The following is a 23,322-nucleotide window of genomic DNA, read 5'->3' as shown; positions in this document are numbered from 1 at the left end:
TCCTTTCTTTTTTTTAGGGAATAGGAAGCCGGCGTGCTGTATGGCTGACCTTTCCCTCTTTCTTTTTTTTTTCTTATTTTTTTCTGCCAATAAATTCCCCTCCCCTTATAAACATTATTTTCGTCTCTTCTTGCGTTGTAGCTCGCCTGTCGAAACGCACGTAGAACGTTATTTCCAAGCCGGTTATTCACTTGCGTCTTCGTTCATCCCATATCATCATCATCATCCATTCATCTATGTTGTTGTTGTTGTCTTCGTTCAATATTGGTCATACAGTCAAGTATAGGTGCCAAGGGTTACTTTTCCTGGCACTTGCATCACATTGGCTATTTTATAGCTGATTGTTTTGCACAGCACAGGACACGCATACCAAAGGAGTAGTTTGAAATCTTTTCTCGACGACTTGAAATCTTTCTCTGAAGGAGCTCATTATTCCATTCCCCACATCACCACCAGCAATGGGGTAGAGTATCGCCCCCTGGCGATGAAACTCCCCATTCATCATCTTAAAAAAATAAAGTTGTTGTTGTTTTCTCGACCACACCTCATGACATTATCATTCCCCGTTTAATTATTGTCGTCGTTCTCTCGACCGCCAGGGTTGCTGAAATTTCGATATCGCGAAGCTGGAACAGCGAAATAGAAGGCAAGCTAGCTGGTGCGGATGCGATGAGGAAAACGTCTCCTTGAGTTTGAGGAGCCAGCGCAGGGACACAGACTATAGGGGAACACGAAAAACACGGAAGGGACACGAGACAAACTGAGAACCAGCAATGGTACTTTATATTAGAAAAACCACAAAAGGTTAGTCGGGTACGAGGTTATAGTGGGGAGAACAAGGTGCGATGAGTCTGGGAGCCAGGGTGGCTGTGCATTCAGCATTTGTGAACTGAAAGTATATAACCTTCGTGGTGAGTTGTGCCATGGATCTAACGTATATACTATACGGCGCAAGGTAAAGGGGTATAGTATAAAGGTAACCTGGCATAACATTTTTTTTCTTTTTTTGAGGAGCCGTCGCTTATGATCACGAATTATAATTATTAGAAATTGGACAAATCCAGAATTTTCCGAATCCGAATTCAATGAGGGTTCTGCGAATCCACGAATCTTACGAATCATTTCTTTTCTTTTTTTTCTAAAGTCCTACTTTTTTAAACTCCTTTTAAAAAAACTCCTTTTTAAAAGAACTTTAAAGGAAGAACTTCATAAAAAAACTCCTCCCTAAACTCCTTTTCTTAAAAAAAAGGAGTTTAAAAAGCCCCTGCTGAAAGGTGTTTTGAAGCAAAATTTGATATCTTTGTTTAATGAAAACCGAAAATTAAATAATAGTTCACTTTCAGGAGAAAACATACCGATAAAGTTCTCAAATGCAATTTATTTAACGAGTTGTTCATCGACTACGAGAAATACATAAACTCTCGAGTCTCAATTCTTTCCATAAAACTAACAAACAATCAAAAGCGAAACCATGTTACTTTTAAACTTGTAATGTAAGAGTTCCTGCTTGAACTCTTTCAGTCCAGAGCAATGTAAACTAACAAAGAGGGAAAACGCAGTGAAAGTTTTAAATCAATGCATATTTTTGTTCATTTTAGAAAGAAACAAACAAACGCGGTTAGTGGATTCGAAAGTTTCGATTCGCCTTTTTGGGCACTGGGATTCGGATTCCCGAATACCGCCTGCCAAGGATTCGAAGATTCCAAGATTCACAGCCAATCCAATCCGATCCAATCCGATCCGATCCGATCCGATCCGATCCTCATTGGCCCGGTTTCACGGACGCCGATAACACTTGAACCGAGATCAACGGTCCCTTAACTTGAATATAACGCTTAACTGTGCTTCACTAAAGGGAGTTACTGTTACTGAAACATTCACCACGTTACCAACTAACGTTTGCCAAAAAGAATTGAGCGTTAACTTCAAGTTTTAGCAACGCCTTATCACGGTTAAAGGTTAGCCAGCGTTGATGATGAAACCGGGCCATTGTCTTTCAACTTCTTCTGCCATTAAATCAAAACGGGATTTCGCATCCGGCGTACACAAAGCTGCATTGCGATATGTTTTGAGCGAGCTTACGCATGTGAATGCACTTTGATATTTTGAACTTGAAATGCGCGTTTCTGCATATTTTGTTAATGGTGTTGCACGCAGAAGAAATGCCTCCCACTTGCTTACTTTTGTTTATTACGGTTGACTTTGTGAAAATGACAATAAATTCGTTGTGATTCGACGAAGAGTGTCCCATATGTCTTTTGCGCGACAAGTTTTCTGGCAAAAAGAGGCCTCCACCTTGATATTTCTCTTTACTAATAGCAATGATAGCAAAGAACATGGGGATGATGATAGATCACCACCGCCATCATCATCATCAGCAGCAGCAGCATTCTGGCAACGACAGCAAATATAAGTCGTCTCCTTACCAGGTTGCGTGGATATGCTATACAGGGTGTTTCACCTAACGTGTCACAAAAATAAATTTAAAAATCGACTCGTCTGAAAATTATGGGACCAACGCCGATTAACTTCGGCGAACTCCTGCCATGACGTACGAAGACTTTGATGAATTTCCTGAAATTTTGAGATTTGAAACGGTAAAATTTCGAGAAACAGAATTTTCTGAATTGAAGTCCGAAATTTTCCAAGCTAATGTCACGCGTTTTTTTCTTTTTTTCTTTTTTTTCCCCTTTGCGAGAAACAGAAAGCGCATGTTAGATTTTGCACGTTGCAGCCCACGCCATCACCAGATACATTCCCTACTGCAATGGTAGTGTTTAAAAAAACTGCGAAAACGCATTTCGAGACGCGCATATTGTCTGCCTTGCTCAGTTTTCCGTCAAATTAACGCAAGAGGCGGTGGAAGAATAAGGTGACCCCCCCCCCCCCCCCCCTCTTCAGTTTCCTTTTCCATGCTTCTGCTATCAGCAACAAGGTTCGAAGCACTACCGTTATCTGAGACAAGAGCGAGGAGGAAATAGGAAGAGGTGGACCTCTTCTCTCTCTCCTCTCTTTCTCTCTCTCTCTCTCTCTCTCTCCTGCTCTCTCTTCTGTGCCTCTTCTCTTCACCTCCTCTCTGCTGTTATCAGCAGAAGCCTGGAAAAGGAAACTAAAGGGGGTGGGGGTCACCTTTTTCTTCCACCCCTTCTTGCATTAAAGCAAAAAGTCACATTAATTTGGCAAATTTCTGAGTTCAATCCAGAAAATTCAATTTCTCGCGGCTGAAAATGGATCAAAGTGCTCGTACGTCATGGCAAAAGTTCGCCGAGGATAAACTCCGTTTGCCCCATAATTTTCAGAGAAGTCCATTTTTAAGTATATTTTTGTGACGCGTAAGGTGAAACACCCTGTATATATATGAGAGTGTGTTGTTTCAGGGCTACGCACTTTCAGGTGCCAGTTCACTGACAAAGGAGCAACGGATATATAGGCAATACGCATGAAAGGCTGCACCGTCTGACTATTGCGTGGCATATCGTCTGCTCATAATCGTGCTGTCGATGATCCGTGAGTGGCTTGAGGCAGTGATTCATAACCATAGAGGTTGCATTGTTTTCGGTCCATCGGTTAGCTCAGGAAATGACGATGCGTCGTTCCGCTGGGTCGAGTCTCCCAAATGAGCACCGCCCTTCCCTTACTGCGAAACGACTCCAAGGTCGTTGGCGTCAGCTTAACCCTAGAACCGATAATTGCGAGTGGATAGTGTATTCTTGTAATTTGTCATTAACATTTGCGCGCTTTTCCCTGCTATATAGAGCAGCTCTACGTCACGCAGACGACACTATAGAGGATAGATGATGATGATGATGATTATTATTATTATTGAAAGAAAAAAATGGGGACAGACTTCATAAGGGGACCTCATAGAAGTCCCCGAGAGGCGACGGGAAAATTCGCACACAGTCAACTAAACGGTGATCGACTTAAGATCATAAACCAACCAAACACGCGTGAACATTGCACTGTTTTACATTCCGTGTTAACGCCGCGAAGCAACTGTGGCTATATGAGCGGCGCACAGATGTGGACAGATGGAGAGAGGACAGCAGGAAAGCCCAGGGAAAAGCCTGAGACAGCACAGCCGGTGGTATATAGGATTCGAACGCACTACCTCACAGTCTTGAGCACGACCTTGGCTACCGAACAGTGCACTGCCTGCACCTTACCTTCCCGCGTACTGCGTGTGTATATGTAGTTTCCTTTCACTCCTTTATTTTTATTTTCTTTTTTTCTTTTTTTAGATAATACTTACTTACTTACTTGCGTGCTTTCACTTCTTTTTTTCCACGCCGAGACCCGGAGGTGAACCCGGGTTAGAATCCGGACGCCGGCTGCGCTGATTGGGTGTTTTTCCCGAGTTTTTCCTGAGTCGCAGTTTCAGAGAAATGTCGACGCAGTTCCCTTTGAAGCCGGCCCAGGACGTAAGGTCCTCCCCCAGCAATATGCCGTCACATCGACAGGCAGGGAGATCGCTCGGAAATAGCACCTCACTCCTTTTTACTTCTCTCTCTCTCTCTCTCTTTCTCGGTTAATAGAAAAGAGGGTGCGTAATTTCAAAAATACCTACACACTAAACGTTGTAAATCTGCTCCAATTACCTGTTATCAAAATTCAAAAGTCGCTTGCGCATGGAGTTCCTCATACTCAATGTGGCTACAGAAAGAACGAAGAAAAAATTGTAAATCCATCGAAAGCGAATAATACATAACGTGGAAAGTAGCGAAGTGCACACTTTCAAATACTTCATTTCTTTTTACTTTTCTTTTTAAGAATAGCTTCCTAGCAGGACTGTTGTTGGAATACCCGCACACCATCCCAACAGTGACTGGACAAGATGCAGCAGAATTGACCTCGTGATGAGGTGAAAGTGTTGGGTGATTGGCAGCTGTCCATCGACAGACCGCACACTTAGCATTCAGATATGTGGTATACACAGATCGTTATTTTTTTATCCTTTACAAAATTGTTCTTTAAAAACTGCGAAGGTTCTAATAGATGTCGTTTTTGCAACTGAGTTTATATACGGCCATCCGCTCGAAGTGAGTACTTACGTAAATACGAGATGAAAAATTGCATAAAATTCATTAATCACTCTTTAATTACGAAATTTTTGGGGAAGCGAGATAGCAGATTGATTGATTGATTGATTGGGAAAAAAACATGGACATATCAGTCCCGACAAAGTCGAGACAGGCTGCTCCAGAAGAGGGGAAAAATCTTGTTGAAAGCCATTCTCCCTTTTAAAAATCCTGAAACGAGCGTTCGCTATGCAAATGACCGAAACCAAAACAGAGCGCCTCAGGAGCGCATCACCTTCACCGACGGAGGCTTATCTGTGCCGGATAGCGTTTTATATGGCCAGCAGATCAGCACCTACTCTGACAGTCATCCCTGCTGCTCCAAAGCGCGTGGCCCTCTGATGTGGAACAAAGTATAGGACACTAGAAAAATAAGTTTTGAACTTGTTGAAAGTTTGAAACTTGTTTTTTCTAGCGCTCTAGAATGAAGCGCTGCGCTCCCTGGTGCGTTCCCGATCGACGCGGTTTCGGTTCATTTGTACATACAGTGAACCCTCGTTAATATGACCCCCGATAATCTGACATACGCGTTTTACGACTATACTCCTGGAGAACAATGCAGTGAAACCTCTCCAAGTCCCCCCCTCCCCCCCTGTTGATATGACAATTCCGCATTGTGACCAAAATTTTCGGGAACGACCATGGTCATAATAAAGAGGGTTCACCGTATCAAAATTCGGCGATGGATATTTCAACGCACGTGCGCGTTTCAGGATTTCTTAAACATGGAACGGCTTTGAACAAGGATTGCCTCCCACTCTGCTATCTCGCTTTTGTCCGATAACCGCTAATTAAATAGTTAATTCATGAACTTTAGGTAATTAATCACCTTGTATATAGTCGTGTACTCCCTTCGCGAGGATGTCCGCCTATATGGCCGTATAACAACTACTCTATGTTATATATATATATTCTTATCTATCTTACATCTATGTTATCTATCTATTTTACATCTATATTATCTATCTTATATATACACTACTCTATCCTACTCTCATAGCTTCTATAAAAAAATATGTAAAGGTAAAAATCTGTAAGGGCTAAAAAAACGCCCAGTATATTTTCTGGGTGTCATATACAGGGAGACACATCGACCTGTAGCACTGTATTATAGCCGCGTGTTTGAACATCATCGTTCTCGAACAGCCAGTGTCAGGCTAAGTGGGGCCCTGCACTCTTAAAAATGAACTTCACCGCATAGCACGCTCCTAGCCAAGCATAATCTCAAATGATATCGTTATCTGCCCCGGTTCGTTGAAAACGGGAGGCGTACGCCTTTTTTGTGACAATTATGAACCGCACAAGTGTCACAAAAAAGGCGTACGCCTCCCGTTTTTAACAAATCAGGGCAGATAACGATATCATTCGAGATAGTGGTTGGCTAGGAGCGTGCTATGAGATGAAGTTCATTTTTAAGAGTGTGCATTTCCATATTTGCACCTAGCAACACCAGCACCACCATCATCATCATCATCAGCGACATTAAACATATTACACCGAATTTTTCTAATTCTAAGAGTGCTAATGTTATTTATATATATATATATATATACCAGCGGCATGGCCGGCATTGCCGAGCTGGTTAAGACGTCCCTCTCGTTAGTGGTTAGCCAAGGTCGCGCTGAAGACTGGAAGGTGGTGGGTTCGAATCCTACCGCCGGCTGTGCTGTCTCAGGTTTTTCCCTGGGTTTTCCGAAGACTTTCCAGACGCATGGCGGCACAGTTACCCCCGAAGTCGGCCCAGGACGCACAATAACCCCCTGTCCCCAACTCCTTCCTGCTGTCCTCTCTCCATCTGTCAACATCTGTACGCGCTGCTCATAGCCACAGTCGCTTCGCGGTGCTAACACCGTAATACGGAATATATATATAAAAAAAACATATGTTATAATGCGTTGAGATATCGCATGAACACACACAACACGGAATCCTGCTGTCTGAGTGATTTCACTGGGTTTTCCAAATACGCTTTAAGGCAAAATGTCGGCACAGTTCCCTATGAAGTCGGCCCAGGACGCACTTTCCCCCTCCCCCATGCAATATGCGGTCACACAGGCAGGCAGATCGCTCGACAGTAACACGCAACCAACCGGCCATTATTGTTATTATTGATGGCGAAATATACCTGGAGCCTGTTTAGGTCTCCTGCATAAGCCACGGCGTTCTGAACCCTGTTGATGTACTTCAAAATAGTGTAACCGCTTCGTAGAAGCTGTTCAGAATATTTAATTAACATAATTATCTAATTGCACAAGTAACTGCCCGGATTATACACTTTGCTTTTCGCTAACACTATAACAACGTAAGTGTTCTGCGTGCAGTCATCCCCATATCATCGTCATCATGTATTTCTCTCTCTCTCTCTGCGTGCAAACTATCGTTACAAGTATATGTCAACTGCTAAAAATATGTACAATCTATTCGTATGTACACATATCAGAGTAAAATTCGACTGAAAATTTGGTTGCGATTATTTACACTATTTACATAGTCCGAATCCCTTGTTAGAAAACGAGGTTCCTCAGAGCAACGTGCCCATGCTTCACCGATATGTACCGATTATAAACCATTGACGCAGGAGTTCCTGCTCACACCTACGAAAAGAGACTGTGCTCAAGGTATAGTCACGGAGCAAACACATAACAAGAGTAAGTATCGGGTGCATTGCTCGAATACGGCGATTCTGAGCTACAGCCCGACATCGGAGCTTCCAGAGTACGTATATATGACTCAATTAATATGATTAGATGGTCAAACGGACAGTCTTCGGAAACGGACGGTCTTCGGACACTCACTGCGACGTCACGCCTTACAGCAAAGCGGCGGCGCACTAAGGTCCACAATGTCGACACTACAACGCATTCATGTAAAACATGCGCATTTGTTTCATTTCCACCACAGTTAGGGTAAGTAGAATTCATTGTATAGTTTCCCATTTGACCAGCCGATCTTTTGTTGGAAGTATACCCCACACTGTTAAAAAAAGGGTGTACTTTAACTCCTTCTTTTGCCACATATATAACACCCTTTTGGAGAGTACAATTGCGCTCAAAAGGGTGTCTCCTCACTCCCTTAAGGGAGTAGCATAACATCTTTCTCCCTACTGGAGAGTAATATAAACTCCCCGGCAGGGAGAAGGTGTTATACTGCTCCCTTGAGGGAGTGAGGAGACACCCTTTTGAGCGTAATTGTACTCCCCAAAAGGGTGTTATATATGTGGCAAGGAAAGGAGTTGAAGTACACCCTTTTTTTTTAGAGTGCAGCAGGCTTTCCAGTGAAAGTCTGTAATCTCCGCTTATTCGCCTCTGCTATTGCAGCTTCAACTATTTACCGCCATGAATGCTTATAGATTGTAACCCATTTTGAACATGTGCTCCTGTGCAATAAATCCTTGCATACAATTATACGACACTTTCATTACACGTAATGCGATTTCTTGCTCTTACAGTTAATATTACAAATCCTGGTATACTCGTATTTTATATTGAGCATATATTTAGGAATCAGTCTATAGCATTTGTCGCCATTTCTCAGATCCATACTGTATGGTGAGCGGTAGCAATTCCATAGCACTCAATAACAAGCTGTCCCTGCGTAGTGAAAATGTCTCTAAACTTCTGACAGGTAATTTGCAGCGGGAGAAACAAAACTTCATCTCGGATGAAATAAACGACGGAACCGAAAAGGCATTTCATACATCCTCACAGGCAAACCTCATTTTACTTCACCACGACTCATATACATACTTCACCACATAACTCACAGTCAACAATAGCAATTACGTCGTGCCAGCTGGGAGCCCCCTTATATACGTACAAACATTTCCACGTCACCTCCTTAACCAATCCTACACAAGCGATTACGGGCCATATACTTTTTCCATGCAAGCAAAATTCAGCGTGCGACATCGCAATTCATGGCCGAGACTTCTGTCGACTTCCCTCTCTTTGACTCCATACGCTATGTACATGGAGGACGTGCTCGTAGGGTTACAAGCGCAGCGACTGCCAAGCGCAGGCTTCAGTCGGTCCCAGCTGTGATCAACGACGTGTGAAACGACACGCGTCCGTCCGCGCGAGCTAGTTCACGGACGGCGTCAACGCGCTTAATATCGTTGCCGCTGCCGCCACTGTATACAATCCTATATATGCAGGTGTTATGTGCACTACGGGGGACATGGCAGCGCACATGACACAGAATGCTACCCTGCTGTCTTTGAGTCGCATGTTATAATCAGTGAGCGCTGTGTGTATATACAACACGCTGTGTGTGTGTGTGTGTGTGTGTGCAAACGTGAACTGACTAAGTGTATACAGTCAACCCTCGATTTATGAACACCCTCGGTTCCCCGAAAAATCGTTCATAAATCGAGGGATTCATAAATCGAAAATTCAGTTAACTGAGTACTATCGAGCAAATGCAACAGTATTTCCGAGTTGGGATTGTGTTTATAATGCCATATATTGTGTAATTTTGCTTTTGACCATGCCTTCCGCTGTATCAATCTCACAAAGAACAGACGTTTGCGCATTCACACTCTGTTTATTATGCAATACTAAATTGTTTAATTTTGCTTTGGACCATGCCTTTCGCTGTGTCAATCTTGGAAATAAGAGATGTCACCACATTCGCACTGGACTGGTCTCGGATTTCCTCCGGGATTTTTAACCTCCGTTTATTAATATCCGGGTGACAGCGACCACCTTATTCATCAACTGAGGTCAGGAACACTTGGTCGCACCTTGTGCGACCCCGGAAAACCCGTTTGTTGTTCGGATTTCGAGGGTTTAAGAACCGAGGGTGCAATACCTGGAAAGCGTTTTGTCCGTTCAGGCGTCATTCATAAGACCACGGAATTATCCCTTTGAAGGTTTCTGTTGACCTCGGAACGATCCGTTCATAAATTGAGGGCAAAAACGCTGGCAACTCCTAGTTGGTTCCCAGAAATTCCGTTCATTATTCGAACATCGAGGTTCATAAAACGAGGGAAAAATGAATGGAAAAAGTTTGGTTCCCGGTGCTCGTGTTCATAAAACGAGGGAATTCATAAATCGAAGGTTCATAAATCGAGGGTTGACTGTATACTGCAGACGTGGAGCGTTCATCCAAAACATGAACTTAAAGATGAACAATCTCTTTCTTATTAGTATGCCTTCGCTTTTAAATAAATTCTGTAACAATCGCATTAAACTTGAAGCCAATAATTTTTTTGGGTAGCAATCAGAGTTTAGATTTTGGCTGTTATATATGTATATGTGTATAGTTACAATGTTCGTATTTCATATATGCTGCTTCTGGTCATGGGGAGGGGGGGGGGGGGGGGGGGGACAGCGTGTCAAGTTGTTTTTTGCAGCTTTTTCTCCCATTTTCCGCATCAATGTCAACGGTTAAATAAAATTTAATTCGATTCAATGAACTATACGTATAAAGGAAAATATTCAGCAAGAAGACCTCATTCAAAGACTTATTCGGGATTGGACGCCGTTTGACAACTATAATCATGAATGACGTCACCGTGCAGGGTGATTCGAGGCTTACTTTTTACCACCTCAGCTGACTTGTGATCGCGGAAGACTCAGCACTCCTGCATTTAATCTCTAGAACGGTGTATCCATGCAGTTTGCCTCCAAGAGCCATTTTCTATACTTCTTTCGTCTAAACATCAAAGACACTTCGTGTGTCAGCGCTTCTTGCAGCGAATTCATCGAGTTTTCGACCGATTCTAGAAAATATATGATGACATTCACAGAAGTCTAAAGGAGGAGGTCGTTATACAACGAAAGACGGCAATAAAAAAGGACGCAGTAGTATAGCCGAGGCAATTATTTTTAAGGATAAAGGAAAGGAATTATTTAACGATACTTGCTTAATGTGACTGTATAGAAGACGTCAAGGATGTCAATTTAAGTTCAACTACAACTCGATCGAACGAGAACGTGAATGAGGCTCGCTCAAACGAGGTCACGAGGATCGCAAATGCCTGTGCTTTTGCTTCCATCGTTGCTAAATTAACGCTTCTTCTCGTTAATTCACTATAGAAGTGTTACGGAAAAGAAACGGGGGATGGTTAACGGAACAATATTTCCGGACAGACGTTCCGTTGATTTTGGACAAACTCGAACGGAGGGTAAGAGCTTAATCGAAATAACTAGATTATTTATATTTTTTAATCAATTCGATCAATTATTATCTAAACACGTCGGACGCCGGTGACGGACATAATGCTTCCTGTGCTCTGTATTCAACAAGCACTGATAGCCTTTTTGCAAATTCTCCGAGTAGTAAACCCTCGCTGATATGACCCCCGATAATCTGACATATGCGCGCTTTACGACCATACTCCTGGGGAACAATGCAGTGAAACCTCTGCAAATCCCCCCGTTAATATGACAATTCCGCATTATGACCAAATTTTTCGGGAACGACCATGGTCATAATAACGAGAGTTCACTGTATTCGATGGAAAAGCCGCATATATCCTGCGTCTCCACTCGAGAATACTTGCGGTTTGGCAGACTGTAAAGCGTATTGTAGTGCCTTGTGAGGAAAACTCTGTGGAATGCACGGTAATTCTGTTTACATTTTCTTTCGTGTAAAAGGAGGTGAATTTGCGAATAAACGCCATCCTCTCCATTATCTCTCACACTGAACTGAAAAGTGTTGGGAAAAGGGTGTTGGAAAGAGTGTCACGAAAAAATTGCAAGCCATCACTCATCTGAGACAGAGAAAAGAAGAAAAAAAAGTGCCGTATTTCGAAAATAAAAGCTGCCTTCTGCGTGGTTTGAAAGCTCCACCAGAAACGTGTGTGTTATATATAGGATCAGATATTTTAGATCCTAAAGATGCTTAAAAAAATTACTGGGTGCCTATATTGTGCAGAAGGAAACACTTGAAACACTCGAAAAACGTACGCTACGAACACTATAATCCAAGCCACAACAACCTGAACAAGGTCAATATCTGGGAAGGTTGGTTTTCACCAGGGATCGGAACCGGTATTTTTTTCGGTCCGGTTCGGGTTCAGGTTCAGGTTCAGGCATATTGGTTCGGTTCGGGTTTAGCTCCGCTGAACCGAAATTATCAGCTTGAACCGGTTCAGGTATATCGGTTCAGTTCGGTTCGGGTTCGGCTCAGGGAGAACCCCCCACCCACCCCACCCCCGCACATACACAGACAAAAAAAAAATCTGTCAGCGGTCGGGGCATTTACAGGGATTGGAACAGTTACTTTTTTCGGCATCGATTTAACCGGACCACGGGCAGTAATTTCGCTACATGCAAGCAAGCTTACGCTCACCGTACACGATTGTAAGAGAAAGGTGTGAGATAACCGTTCAGGTGAGCAAAAAAAAGGTCGGTCAGTAGTACAATTAATTCACCTCTGAACCGATTCCCGAACCGGTAACCGTATCAATTTTTTTTGGTTCAGTTCCGGTTCGGCTCAGGACAAGTAAAAAAATCGTTCGGGTTCGGTTCGGGTTCGTCAGAAAATAACGGGGTTTTTTTTCGGTTTTCGGTTCGGGTTCAGTTTCGGTTCCGATCCCTGGTTTTCACTTTAAAATCGATAAAACCCCAGTGCTGGATAACAAAGGGTCAAAGGACGTTGTACCAGCGACGTAACGCAGTCGTTGTTTCTCGTTACTTGTGCCGTCATTTGTCCATTTTTTACCTCAGCCGCACCGGAGTCTTATCGATTTTAGAAGAACAACTTGAACTTGTATTGTGCTATTTGCACAGTTGAGGCATAACACATACAGATATGCTGCTGTCATTTTACAGTGATACATAGATATACTCCATATACAAGGACCATATTTATGCACACGCACAGTATATGTCCTTGGCACGTAGACAGACATGCAGTAAATGTAATCCCGTTTCACAGGTGCATTGTAGAACATGCCGTGCTAGAAACTCAACAACATAGTATACATTGCACATTGTACATAGTGTACATAGTGTATAATTATTTCACTTCGTACATTCAGACCTGGACATATAGCCTACAGACTATATGACAAAAAATTTTATATGTATATAGTGTGCATATAGTTATATAATTGCATAGTGTGTACAGTGCCTGTGTTTCTGCGTGCCGTATATTATAGTCCTTTACTGCTACTATGGAATTCATTTGCGTTGAGTACAGCTTATGCATCACGTTCATAAGAAATTTTCCCATACCAACTCAACATTACTCTTGTTCACCTGCATGGACACAACCCAATATTTTTTATTATTGCATCGCCATTGGGAAGAAACAAAAACATTATATGTAGATGCGTGGTTCAACGAATGTGAACCAGACTATATACCCCAGCGGAATCGCTTGCAGCTGATTGTGCAACACCAGTATATATAGGGATCTGTGGGGTTAATGAAGAATTAGTGTTTGGAAAGAAAATGAACGAATGAAAAAGAGAAAAGAGCTGGGATATTTCATGCGTGTGCGAGACTACTAACGTACCGCTATATAGCTATTATAAGTTACACCTTCTTCGTGATATCTCGCTATATGCGTCAAAATATGATGTCCTCTTGGATAACTCGGAAATAGTTTAAAACGGCGCAATTGTTTGTTTGTTTGTACCGAAAAAAAGGGAGGAGAGATTGAACTCGTCTCTCGACTTGTTCTGCTACTCCTAACATAAATTCTCACCCCCCCCCCCACCCACCCACCCACCTTTTCTTAAAAATACTTCTCATATGCTCTACTCGAGTATACTGTAGAAGTGTTTTTTTTTTGTTTGTTTTTTTCGCGTGGAATTATTTTTCGCGTTTCTCGCGCATTCCTCCGAAGTCGCGAATTTAAGTTCCCGCGAATAAGTCTGGCCATATGAGGGCAAAAATCGTACGGCGCTCGACGCTATATGCCGTGACTATACCTTGACCCTTTCTATACTCCATACAGCGTATATAGGTAGTTTAAGCAAACCGCAGAAGACTGTCTTATCCCATGCATCATGCAAGATGTAAAGAAATGAAAATTGATCACGTTTTTGTTACTCCTGCAAACGCATTCCACTGTACATATATATAGCACTATACCACGAAGCCATTGCCTACGAATTATGCCTTTCCCCGCCTTCTCAAAACCTGCTTGTATGATAGTACGACATCTCAACCGACCTGTAATTCATACTGCCCCGAACGGTATTGAACGAGAACTGCTAAAATGAATTGGCTCATCTGCACACAGCCTCCTGCATATGGCCTCCTGTGCATGGTCCCTAAGGGCCATTGTATACAGTGTCATCTTAGGGAGGAAAGGAATTGACGCTGCCATCCCCGTGAACAACGGATGTCTTGGTACGTCAAGAAATATGCCCGAGGATTGACCGCGGCACGATAGGCAAGAGCAAAGCACTCCCGGAATCCTGTGTCGCGAAGTTCTCGCGAATCACTCCTCAAACCAGCTTTGTTCGAAAACGCGAAAATATTTTCCAGGCGAAAAAACAAAAACACTTCCTATAGTACGTGCCGTGCCGTATTGCCGTATTAAGGGCACTGCAAGGCCTATCCTGTAAACGTATTTTTATTCGCGACGAATTAATTTTCGCGACTATCGCGACCGCTAAAAAAAAAAATCTCGAAAAATTGAACTCGCGAACGCAGCTTCACGTTGATCCCGCGGAAAGGAAACAGATCTGGAATCGCGAAATTAAATATACGCGAATAACTTCCTAAACGCAATTCGCGAAAATTAATACATCGCGAATACAGATACGTTTACAGTGTGTCCAGCGCTGCAGACTCCGAGCGCAAGATGCAATGGGGCTTTGTTTTAGCGTTTACATGACACTACGATGTGATGCACGCGCTCCATAACATCACTCGAAGGCAGATTTTTTTTCTGTTTTGCTGTTTCTTTTTTTGTTTTTTGTTTTTTTGTGGGGGGGGGGGGGGTTCGTTTTCCCGCGTAATAAGCGTCCACTGTGTATGATGAGGAAGTTTAAGCCGGTCGAAGAGGATGGAGTATCGTGTTTCCATCTATACTGTGAAAGCGATTGCTTTGATGATATCGCTGACAAATCGCGGCATGTTATAGAATCGTTTCTCGATATCCAGAATTGTGTTGAAGTTCTTCGCAGCTGTAGAGAAGCATAACGCTATACTGCGCAGTGTGTGATGGACAAAAGACCGTGTCCCAGAGAATTCGTGTGGTGTAATTTACGCACGTTTATTTGCGGGCGATTTATGCAGGCTTATCCGTACACTAAATACACTATTAAAATATATATACTACTACGCTATATACTCTTCGCGTGGGGTGTGAATTGGGAATCTCGGAAACCTTACACCCACCACAAGTCTAGATTGAGTTAAACTACACTATAGGTTAGCTTTAAATGTATCTTAAATGAAAGTATTTCTCGTTACATATCCCCCTGTCACGTAGAATGTAAATATGTCAGTGGACGAATTGGAAACGTATCGTAGTCGTATGTGACTCGAACCCACGTACATCTCTGCCGTCGACTGCACTATACCAACTGCACCATGCAAATGTTTCTTTTTCACCACTGCTATGGAGAAGGCGTTGACATTGTGCTCCCGTCAACACGTAACATGACGCAACAGAAAGTCTACAGGATGGAAAATCGATGTTCTGGGGCTGGAACAGTCAGTCAGCTTCGCTAAAACCCGCTCTCCTGCGGGTGACAGCACGTGAATAAACCCGATAAGGACAGCGCGAGCATTTCGTGTAACTAAATGCTTCGATAACAAAATGAGAGCGAAATAAGGGTTTCGAAAGGCAACACAAAAAATAAGACTTCTAGCTTTAACACACAGCGAACCATAAAAGTAAATGCACCATTTCCCTACGAACTCACGTATCCAACGAATACGTCACGGAAAGGACAAAGGTTTCCACTGTGCCGTGAATTATTCAATAAGCTACGAATGTGTTGTAATTGTGTTCTTCTACACCACAAAGAAATTGACAAATCAGTCGATATTTCGGATATTTTCGCGTCCGAAACCTTCTTTCTTAGCACCGGGTAGGCGCGGCAATGAACACTGGCATCAAAGAACAGAACTCACACATGTGTTGGGCAGAATTCCGAAAAGCAATCATGGCAGCGAGACCAGATTCGTTATACCGTTAAAACCGGTGCAGAAGGAGACACAGTCATTTATGTTAAACAGCCGCTGTCAAAACGCGCCACAGAAAAAGAAAAACAAATAGAAAGAAGGGAACCACCGTTCGAAAAATCACACCAGACAACCATTGAGAACCGCCTGCACCATTCCTAACGATATTCCACACAACGGTTCCTTCCTCCGCGAGACGAGAGGGGAGAAGGCAACGCAGAGAAGAAAAAAAAAAGTAATCCGCCGCCGGCAGATACGCGTCACTCACCACACTCAAAACCGAAACCAAATTGCTTGGCTCCGCCCTCTGCCCCGAAGGCGTTACCCTACAGCGGCCATTGGCCCGCGGGCGTCCAATGAGCGCGCACGCGCGTCGCGCGGTCAATGCGCGCACACAGTCGCGCAGTTCACTGCGTCCGCGCGCACTGCCCCGATCGCACGCATTCGACCGTTCACCAAGAGTCTGGACGACCGCTGACCCAACAGTGACCGGCGCGACTGAGACTCGGACGACACCGGACAGTGTGTGTGTGCTCTTGAGGTAAGACATTGTAACCTTGTGACGAATTGCTCCGCCGGAGTTTAGGGACTACGCCCTGGTTTCAATGTCATCTGAGCTTCGGCGAGAAAACAAGTTTGTCGTTGCGGTCGCGTCGCTTGAAGCTCGTTTTAAGTGCAGGCTCTGTTATAGCGAGGCATTGTATACGCCCGCAGAAACTGTTAGCGTGATCGACTATATGTTTCTCGTCTTGTGGTCAACTCAATATTTTCCTGAGCGTTTCAGTCAACGTCGAGAGCGCAAAACGTCTCCTCGTTTCAGCGCTGCTGCTGTACCGTCACATTTCGCGTGTGTTCGACAATCGTCTTATGTGTGGAAAATGGCCAACACGTTCCCGTTTAAAGTGTGTGAACTCTCAGAGTGTGTATATACTTCCGCATGTTTGACGGGAGTGTTTTTTAGCGGTGCCGCCGCGCTCCCCGGCCGAGAAGGCCGAACGTGTGTTTCGACTGTCGATGAGAGAAATGGCTTTTCTGCCTTTCTTGAAACGTATGTGCTCCCGGGATCATGAGCGCGATGTTATCGCCTCTGCAGACAGGCGTTGTGCAGAATGTATAGGCGTGTCGCCGCAAGGCCTGAAAGAATCTAAATTGATGATTTACTGGAACGTATATTACGGAACGATTCGTTCTCGTAAGTTCGGAAGTGTGTGATATAACCTGATCATAACACGGATAAGCGTGCTTTAACTCCTTCGACGTAATTATTTTTTTCCGAAGATTCGGGTCTTATTTATGGACTCCTTTCTATTCATAATCTCCACCCGTTCCTTCGTAATTTTGTTCCGTTCATTCATAATTCGGGACCTTACGGTGATTTGTATTTTTAATTCATAATAAGGATTTATGTAACCAACAGCTGAAGGGGTACCTAAGAAGGTGCACGTCCTTATTTTACGCTGTACCTTTGACCGCCAAACGCCCGTATCGTGCCGGTGTGTTGTCCTGCACGATACATATTATTTTAACCGAAGAAATGAAGTGGACGCATTAGCGACCGGCTAAAATGTCGCGCGTTCGGCTGTATAGGCCCGGTCGTTCTAACATTGTATCCCCACCACTGACCAGTGGCGCGGCTTGCTATATATAGGGCAATACAACAGAGAAGCGGTTTGAAAACACCCTCAACAGACACAATCTCGTCACTTTTCACGCGTTGCCAAATGACTATATATAGGAAAAGGGACCTGCTATTTAAAAGCGATGGTGGACGATTAGTACTGACAAAGAGCATTACCCATTATATATACCCGTAAGCACCACTTTGGCTTCGACGACAGTTCGAGATATCTCGAATCGAAAGTATCTGTACTTCGAAGTATTGTTGTGTATATTTCGAATCGCGCGGTCACCACGAGATGGCAGCATCCACAAGTTGTAAAATTTTGTCGTCTAAATTAAGTCGTCTCAACTGAAACTATAGACAGCAATATAACGTGTCGTTATAGCTTTCCCTCGCTCTAAAAAGAAAAAAAAAGGAAGTAAATTAGGAATTAATTACAGCTTATATAAGACGATGGTCCATTTATACACTTCGGACTTTGAAATTAACTCCCCAGCACTGCAAGATAGTCTATAAACTGCGTATAAACTGTCATCTATCTACTTCCCAAATGACTGGTTTTTTTTTGTTTTTTTTTTTTTTTGTAGTGTGTATAGATGTATATTGTATAGTATACAATCCAAAATCAAACGTGCACCCTACATTGGCTATTCCAAGCAGAGCTATATACGACATTGTTGCCTGCAAGTGGCTGAATATATAACAGTTCAGAATCCAATGCATCGGGAATTCACATACCTCTGATGCAGTTCCATATATGTCACTGAAGTACGCAGAAGGGATGAGGCAGTTCTGGTTTCCCGCGCGATCCTGCGAGAGACAGATACACAGTGAATATTGTTACACATTTCGAGTGTAATGTCTTGTCCTGTGCGGTGTAGGTTCCCAGGTTACACGGTGTCTCCCTGGTGTATAGGTTTCACATCATCCAAAACGGAGTTCAATGGCAAATCTGGCAAATGGCAAAAAACGTGCCATTGAATTATAATAAAAAAACTACACCACCTAGAGTCATGCGGTCAATGGCATTTGTTCTTGCTGGGGCTCAAAAAGTCATCGCGCGTTATGGTCCGGTGCTCCGAAAAGCATGATATTCGGCTATTCTTTCGGATGGGATAGCTCGTGAATATCACTGTCAATTATCATGAATTTGAGTGAATTTGGCACGCTCTTCATATTGGTGGGGTAAAAAAGTGACCTTTACTTGGCAAATTTCCGAGTTCAGTTCGCAAATATTTACATATTAAACTTGGGGTGCATGACATTAACTTTAGAAGGTGGCAAAAACCTAATAAGAACAAATGTCGTTGACCGCATGATTCTAGGTGGCGTAGTTTTTTAATTATAATTCAATGACACGTTTTCTGGGACACCCTGTATACGTAAAGCACTGTTTCAAATGACACATTCTACAAATTACGTAGTTTCATAATAATAATAAGTTTTATTGCTGCTCAAGAACGGCCACAAGGGCCATAGTATATTGGCGCGCACAGCATAAGCCATATTGGTAATGCAATGCTGTATATTGTTTAAAACAGGCTTTCAGATCGGTTTTTTTTTCAGCGCTGTTATTACGGATAAAGTGTGGGCAAGAAAAAAGCGGTTATAATTTAAAAAAAACTCCGTGTTTACACGCTAAAAAGTGTAAAATTGTTTCTGTGTGCACCATATTCCGAATTTCAACGTCGGAAAATTTGGAGTGTGCCTGTTACACGCAGGAACAAACATTATAGTTAAATGGCGCAATGCGGCGAGGTACACCTGTCCCTTCAAGTTGTTGCTCGAACGATTCGGTTGTGACCGCTGTAAAACCCAACGGTATAAGATGTACGACTTGATATAGGGTTTTAGTACATCGTACGCTATCCCTTATACGTACGTAAAGGCGATAGCGTATCGGTATACTAAAACTCTCTATTTTGCCTCATTGTTTCATTCGTTCCGTCGCTATACCGTGCAATATTTATTTATATAAAGAAAATTTATTACATTAACCTGATGATATGTACAGTGCAAGTAGTAAATAACAGTGGCAATATAACAGTGAAGCCGGTTAATAACATGCAACGGATGGACAGTGGTATATACCTGTAGAAAACCAGTTGATAACATACAATGAATAAACAGTGGTAGATAAAAAGAGACAGCGAGAAGAACAGCGCATACAATGAACCAGTGAAGAACATACATTACATTACATTACATTACATTACATACATTATATACATTGATTTATATATCCAGAATATATATATATATACTGGAACCGGCAGATTTTCAAGGTGGGTTATACGGACAGTCCCATGATGAAGCCGGCGCCCAGGAGGCGTTCTGACCCCTCCCCCCTCGTCTATACCACTTCTGTCCTCTTTCCACCCTGTTCACATCTGCACCCTGCTGATAAGTACAGTTGCTCGGCGTCGCTATATAGCACGGAATGGAAAAAGAAATCCTGGTGCCAGCTGTGCTGTCTGTGGTGTTTTTCCCGAGTTTTCGACAGACGCTGTCAGAGATACGTCGGCACAGTTCCTTTAGAAGTCGGCCCAGGACGCGCATTCCGCGCGGAGCGTTAGTCGTGACGTCACCCACCTCTGTGAGGCCGACAACGGTGAACTCTTTCACGAGAACCACCACAGAATGCAAAAAGAAGAACCGAAATCTATATCAAATACAGTCAAACTCCTTTATAGCGAACACCTTTTTAACGAAAATACCACTACAGCAATTTTTTTTTTTTTTTTGCGGTCCCGCTGGAGCCCTATAGGTCCAATAATGAACATCCTTTTTAGCGAAAATACCTTTACTGCAATTTTTTTTTTGCTGTCCCCTGAGTTCCGTTGTAAAGGAGTGACTGCATAGCATAAATGCGGACGAGGGAACTCCAAAATAAAACGAGCCTCAGTTCGGGCTAAGGAGAACGGACGACATAAATGTTGTTGCTCGTTTTGAGACGTCTCTGAGTCGTTCGTTCTTCTTTGCCCAAACTCAGGGTTTTTACCATGGAGCAACCGAAACCTCTCCGCATCTCTAAACTGATCAGCAGCTAGTTGCACTAGCACTTAGGACAGTTTTCTCAAATAACTATAGGAAAGCACGAAAGAAGTCGTCGGCGCATTGGTACACAAACGAAATATTCGTGAAAGCGAATTCACACTTCAGTGACGGTTTCGAAACGCAAGTGGAGGACAATGCGTATAGAGATTGGCCCTATAGCTGGGACGCAGTTTATATCTGTTACGATGAATCATTTCTATACCTTTCGCTTCTTAGCATATCCTTTCCCTTCTCTTCCTTTTCCATGGTATACTGCTCCTTACGTGGAGTAACACCCCAGTCTTTAGACTATAGGATGATGTTGTATATAGGGGATTAGGATCGACGGTTGACCAATACTACCGAGTATATGTCAAATTTCAACCTTTCATTCCCGTTTCAAAAGCGTCGAGTTTTTCGTGTAGTCTTCCCCTTTTCTTTTCTTTATAACGCGTACTGGAGTAGCCAGTCCCGAGTGGCTCAGAGACTAACATCTCCATTTTTTTTCTTTTAAAAAATCAATCAATCAATCAATCAACCTTGTCCCCTGGAAACATCACAAGGTTTCCATGCAGACCCCTTTCACGAGATTCTGGGCTGGCACGCGCATTTCGTTCTTCCCCTCACATCCCCATTTTTCTTTTTCCTTTCTTTTTTTTTCCTTTATCACATCACATCATCCTGGTGTGCTCAATATCCCTCAGGACGCGTTGGGTGAGCGTTGAGGAATATTTCTCGGAAGACCTGTCCCATCGAGATCACATTGACAGCTTTCAGGTATAATATCCAGGATTCTTGGGTGTATATTATGCAGTGAACTTCTGTTTTGCACACGGGACAATCAGAAAAACAAAAGGAGACTGCTTATACTTTCGGGACCTTTTCTAACACAATCGACATCTCGGGAATACGAAACCACTCCAACGCGCACGCGAAGACATATTACTCCCGCACAAAATGGGCACTCATTAATGGGAACACTTCCCCCAAAAAGCCTGTCGTATACCACGCGTGCGTATCGACAGTTTAATGCGACGCAGTTGAAAGTGCACGTGCCCTCTCTCATTTGTCCGCTCGTCGTCGCTGTTATCTGTTTCCCACATCGACAAATATACAGGGGGCAGACAGGTGAGGCTGCGCGCTCTGTTCTTCGATCTCGGGTTATCCTAAGATCACGATTTGTGGGGGGCAGGCATCGATTCATGACCTGCACTAGCTTTGATAAGGGTTTCCAATGCTTGCCAGCTCTCCAATAACGAGACACTCTATATAGAGACAGCAGTCACATTGGAATATATAGGGGAAAAGTAGGAAGAAAAAGAAAAAAAGCCCTGCTCGGAAACTGCGTTAAGCGTGCGATGATTCATTAGAGTAGTTGGTGCCCGCACGTGGTTGATGTAAACAGATTGCGGGTCCGTGCATATAGAAATCGAAGGTTTCACTTGAGTGAAGATTGTGGTCTGCAAAAAACGCTGTAACTCTTGTGCGGTGTTTGAGTGGACGTTGGGTGTTCCGAGTTGGGGGGGTACGTTAAGTATATACTGCGTCATTCCTTTTGCGAGATACACGCTGATTTGAGGTGTGATAATAAAGATGATCATAACCCGTGGCTTTATATACGTCGTGAGACAAAACAGAGCTTTAGAACAGGATGCCCAACCAAATTGGGCGTCGTGTCGACACGCTTCGAACCCGCGACCTTTGGATTTTTATCAACCGAAGTTAGTTGAAACTTTAGAGGAGTTTGAAGCGAGTGCGAAGAGTTTGCTTGTCGACATGACGACATTCTGGCAGGGTATAGTGCATCCGAAGTCCGACTTCGCAGCGGAGCTGTCCGACTCACACAGACCGTTTCATGGTTCCAACCATCACTGTAAACTGAAAAACACCCTTATGGGTGTTAATGGCTTGTCCTATAATCTCACACCAACTTTTTACACCGTATGGTCTGGAACACACTTTTTAGAGGGATGTACTCTGTGTAAAACACCATTTGAGAGGGGTGCTTTTCCTTGAAAGCGCTGTCTTTTGCACCCTTTTATACACCCTTTTAGGATGGTGTTTAACAATCTTATACACCCTCCTGAATGGGCTTTTAAGGGGTGCTAAAGAAGGCATTTTCGACGAAAACACATCTTTTCAAAGGGTGTTGTTAACACAGAATGCACCATCTACAGAGTGTGTTCCAGGACCATACGGTTGTAAAAAGTGGTGTGAGTTATAGGACAAGCCATTTTACACCCATAAGGGTGTTTTTCAGTTTACAGTGATGGTAAATGAAATGAACTTCTTAGCGGATGCTTGGTTGCATATCGAATACAGCGTCAATAATGTAGAAATGTCCTTAAACAACGTTGCTAGCCACGGCGTACGTTATATGGTTATGTTCTATGTAGATAGGTTTTCCAGTGCGCTCAGGACGTCTATGTAGCGGAAGGGATGTCTGTAGCGAAACTGATGTTGCTTTAAAAGACGCTTATTATCATCACCA

The 23,322-nt window shown here is 43.3% G+C and overlaps 1 protein-coding gene and 1 long non-coding RNA gene across 5 annotated transcripts in view; one reads left to right on the top strand and one right to left on the bottom strand.

The window, feature by feature from the left end:
* Nucleotides 1-23,322, bottom strand: part of LOC135375479 (uncharacterized) — a 159,673-nt gene that overhangs the window by 68,208 nt on the left and 68,143 nt on the right. Inside the window, exon 2 of the long non-coding RNA XR_010417252.1 lies at nucleotides 18,534-18,605. This is a non-coding gene — a long non-coding RNA (uncharacterized LOC135375479). The remainder of the gene's footprint in view (nucleotides 1-18,533; nucleotides 18,606-23,322) is intronic.
* The window catches only part of LOC135375477 (paired box protein Pax-6-like), a 107,844-nt gene continuing 101,120 nt past the window's right edge, over nucleotides 16,599-23,322 (top strand). For all 4 annotated transcript variants that reach the window (XM_064608176.1, XM_064608175.1, XM_064608174.1 and 1 more), the window contains exon 1: nucleotides 16,599-16,715. The gene's annotated coding sequence lies outside the window, so the exon portion shown is untranslated. The remainder of the gene's footprint in view (nucleotides 16,716-23,322) is intronic.

This window comes from Ornithodoros turicata, unplaced genomic scaffold (assembly GCF_037126465.1).
Source record: "Ornithodoros turicata isolate Travis unplaced genomic scaffold, ASM3712646v1 ctg00000864.1, whole genome shotgun sequence".
Lineage (NCBI taxonomy): Eukaryota > Metazoa > Arthropoda > Arachnida > Ixodida > Argasidae > Ornithodoros > Ornithodoros turicata.
This window is presented reverse-complemented; position numbering and strand designations above follow the sequence as displayed.